This window comes from Montipora capricornis, chromosome 7 (assembly GCF_036669925.1).
Source record: "Montipora capricornis isolate CH-2021 chromosome 7, ASM3666992v2, whole genome shotgun sequence".
Taxonomy (NCBI): domain Eukaryota; kingdom Metazoa; phylum Cnidaria; class Anthozoa; order Scleractinia; family Acroporidae; genus Montipora; species Montipora capricornis.
This window is the reverse complement of record NC_090889.1, coordinates 46,915,571-46,920,213: the sequence shown is the minus strand read 5'-3', so window position 1 is coordinate 46,920,213 and position 4,643 is coordinate 46,915,571.

Here is a 4,643-nt window from a genome sequence, read left to right as displayed (position 1 = left end):
GCCGAGCAGAGGGCCCTTCGTAAACGCAACCAACGACAACAGAAAGCGAAGGCATCAAAGCAAGGTTATTCACAACCCCAATCTTCTACCACAACCACCGCCTTTGCTGACCAACATTCATCATCCTCCAGACCTTTTTCTCGTACTTTTGGCGCTTTCAGAAAACCAAGACCAAGCGATATTTGTTTCACCTGCGGCCAGCAAGGTCATTGGAGATCTCAGTGTCAAGTTAATCCTCAAACCAGATCTTCGAGCTCGGGGCAGTCCTTTCCTAGTTCTTCTGGTCTTTCGGGCATTGGAGGTAAATAGGACCACAGGATTAAAAGCTTGTTCTCCAAGGTTAGATATTAGCTTTAGTCCACTTATTAGACATGTATCCTTCTTATTTGGAGTATTTCAGGGAAAGGGACTCTATTACTTTAGCCGATTTCGAATAACGATCGCAATCTATTTGAATTTAAACAGAATTCCGTAAAGCCAGTACTTAAGGGTAGACTTAGGTCCTGTTTGGGTTATTGGCACACTATTGGCGCCAACAGTTTTGTTATCGATACTATTAAATTTGGTTATCGGATTCCATTCATTAGTACACCTTGTCAGGCGCGTTTTTCTAACAATCAATCAGCTCTTAATAACGCTTCTTTCGTGGAGTCGGCTATCGCTGAATTAGTCCACACTCACGTCGTTGTTGAGTTACCCTTTATTCCACACGTGGTGAATCCGCTCTCTGTCTCGATACAGTCCTCAGGCAAGAAGAGGCTTATTTTGGACTTACGTCATGTCAATCATTTCGTTTGGAAACAGAAGTTTAGGTGTGAAGATTGGAGAGTTTTATTATCGAACGTTAATAAGGGCGACTACCTTTTCACTTTCGATCTCAAGTCCGGATATCACCATATTGATATTTTTCCGGATCACCAAACTTTTCTAGGTTTCTCCTGGGTTTTTTCTGGTACCGTTCGGTATTTTTGTTTTGCATCACTTCCGTTCGGTCTAAGCTCAGCCCCATATGTCTTTACCAAGTGTCTCAGGCCACTCGTTAAGTTTTGGAGGTCCAACGGGATTAAAATTGTTGCGTTCCTCGACGATGGGTGCGGAAAAGGGGACTCACTGCCTATGGCCAAGGAAAATTCATTGTTTGTGCAATCATCCTTAAGCAGTGCGGGGTTTGTTGCCAATTCCGCCAAATCACTATGGACCCCCACTCAGACGCTTGTTTGGTTGGGTTTAAACTGGGACTTAGTTATTGGCACCATTTCTATTACCGATATACATAATTGTAAATTCGTCGCTCTGATTGACAAATTTCTCCTATCCGCACCTTATGTTACGGCTCGCGATTGTGCTGTTATCGCAGGTCATGTAATGTCCATGTCGCCAGTTTTGGGCAACCTGACTCGCCTCAAAACCCGTTTCCTTTACAAGGTCATAGAATCCCGCCGTAGTTGAGATTCCCGTTTTAACATCGGGCTTCATAATGATTGCCTCTCTGAAATATTTTTCTGGAAAAACAATATCGTTAGTCTTAATACGAGAGCTATTTTGCCTTATGATGCTCCCCTTTTGTTTAGCTATTCGGATGCTAGCAGCGTCGCCTGCGGGGCTTTTGTTGTGGGCACTAACGAGGTGTCCCACCATATGTGGACTGCTTGCGAAGCAGTTAAGAGCTCTACCTGGAGAGAACTTAAGGCTATACAATTTGCCTTAAGTGCGTTCAAAGACTCGGTTCGGGGTAAGTGTGTAAAGTGGCATTCTGACAGCCAAGGGGCAGTTCGTGTTGTGGAGATAGGGAGTCCTAGTGCAGAATTGCACTCTATTGCGCTTGATGTTTTCTATTTTTGTCGAACTCACAATATCACACTTATTCCCCAGTGGGTTCCCAGGGAACTTAATGCTTGTGCTGACGCGATTAGCCACATTATAGACTTCAATGATTGGTATACAACCCCCGAGTTCTTTACACACTTGGACCGCCTTTGGGGCCCACATACAGTCGACAGGTTCGCAAATGCAGCCAACGCCCATCTTCCCAGATTCAATTCTAGGTTTCGCGTACCCGGCACTGAAGCTGTTGACGCATTTTCAATCTCCTGGTACGGAGAGAATAATTGGCTAGTCCCTCCCGTCCACTGCATTTCTAGGGTGGTTCAACATCTCCTTGTATGCGGTGCGGTTGGTACTTTAGTCGTCCCTTATTGGCCGTCTAACGTGTCTTGGCCTTTCTTGTTCGCAAATGCAATTCATTTTCAACCGTATGTCCTTGAGTACATTCATTTTCCCGACCCCTCAGGGATTTTTGCCCTCGGGTGTTACAAAGATTCACTCATTGGTTCAGATAGGTTTAACAGCGCAGTGTTGGCAGTCAGAATTGGCACTAAGGGGCCTTAGTTTTCTCACGCCGAGTGGCTTTATGCTGGCCCGTGCGTTTTTAATTCCGCTCGTCGGGTTATTTGTCCTCGTTTCGCATGAAACTAGCTCGCCGAGTGGCTTGTTTACCGTGGTTTTTTGAGTTGGCCCACTCGGCCTTAAATATTTTTCCATCTGGCCAGGGGCATGTTGCTGTATTGACTCCCAGTGCGTGTATTGAGGTATTTTTGCCATATGTTTTTCTTCTTATCCTCGTAGAAGTTCTCAAAGATGCCTTGCAGCCTAATTTTCAACAGGTTGAAGACGGGCGACTCCGGGCACTGGTTCAAGATCTACCCGCAGTTCTTCCTAAATCCAAAGCCGTTAGTACCGCGAGGAAGTATGAAAAGGGGTTCAATACGTGGAGGAAATGGGCCTCTCAGTTTAATGAAATTGTTATATTTCCCGCTTCTAGTGTGCATGTTTCATTGTTCTTTCTTAGCTTGATTCAAGAATCTTCTTCTTGCAGTACTATTGACGAAGTCCATTATGGGCTCAAGTGGGTGCACGATTTGGCAGGTCTACCCGACCCCTGTAATTCCTCGTTAGTGTTACCTTTAATAGAATCTGCTAAGAGGCTTCTCAGTGTCCCTGTTAAAAAGAAAGAGCCGGTGACCCCCGAGGCTATTGAGCTTTTAGTTTCTAAGTATGGATCGTCTTCAGCTAGTTTGTCTGACTTACGTGTGCTTACTTTGTGCCTTTTGGGTTATGCAGGGTTTTTTCGCTTTAACGAGTTGGTTCAGTTACGCAGGTGTGACTTTCAGTTTGAAGATTCTTTTATGAGAGTGTTTGTTCATCGAAGTAAGACTGACGTTTACAGGGACGGGGCTTGGGTTGTTATCGCTAAGACCTTCAAGCATACATGTCCTTATTTATTAGTTCAACGATATTTTGCGGCCGCTTCTTTTTCAGCAGACAGTGAAGAATTCATTTTTCGCCCTGTCGTTTTTCTTCGCAGTACTGGAACCTATTAATTGCGCGGGTCTGTTCCTCTGTCTTATACTAGAGCGCCGGAGATAGTGCTTAGTGCTTTCGATTCCATCGGCCTTCCCAAGCAAGACTATGGTCTCCATAGCCTTAGGGCCGGAGGTGCCTCTGCTAATGCTCGAGTGCCTGACAGATTGTTTAAAAGACACGGCCATTGGAAATCAGACAAGGCAAAAGACGGTTACATTAAGGATAGTGTTCATTCATTGTTGTCGGTTTCGTTGTCACTGGGTATTTAATTTTCCGCATTTCCCGTTCTTTTAGTTCGCACACGGCTCATGTTGACACACCCCAATTGAGGTTGCTTGTTACATGATAAATGTTTTATATTCGTTTGAGTGGGGTAACGAATTAGAATATAAATGTATTTATCATGGGTTACGTAACCTTTTCTTTGGGGTGTTACATGGTATGCTGTTTTTTGTCGCTTCATTAGTGGCAGGCTATATATATTCGAGTTGTCCTCATTTATATTCATTCGCGTCCTACGACCGTCCCTACGCCCGTCCCTACGCCCTCAAAATTAAATACCCAGTGATCAGGGGCTTCTTTTACACGTAGTTTTTTGCATGCTGCTACACGAAAAGTTTAGCACGTTTTGTATCTTTACTGATCGATTGTTATACGAGCATAGTTTAGATCATTTTGTTGGATTGTTTTTTCTTGCTGTAATTTTGTGCATTTCTGAGTTTTCATTCTGTTTATTGTATTGTTTCCATCCATTCTGTTGATGAAGGCATAATAAAGAGGGTCGCACACGGCTCGTGTTGACACACCCCATAAGTGGTTGCTTATTACATAATAAATGTTTTATATTCGGTTGAGGGGGGCAGCGAATTAGAATATAAATTTAATTCATCTCTCCTAAATGATGCAAATTTTAAGTATGAATTGTCTCAACTCATTAATGACCAGAAGCAACGCACGGGTGACTTTCAGTCGATGGGATTATGGTGGGATAATTTGAAAGTGACTAATCGGGACTTTTCCCAGAAATATTGTTCTCGCAAGCGCAAATCGTTGAATTATACTCGGACTCTTTTGACAAATCGCTTAATTCGGGCTAAAAATGATTTTGACCACGGGAATGAGTCTAGGTCTGTGGAGATTACGGATCTCGAATGCTCTCTCTCGTCTTTTGCTATGCAAGAGGCAGAGGGGGCCAAAATCCGCTCTCAAGCTAAATGGACTGAAGAAGGTGAAAAACCCACGAGCTATTTCTTTCGCCACAAGCAGCAAAGGGCTGCAAA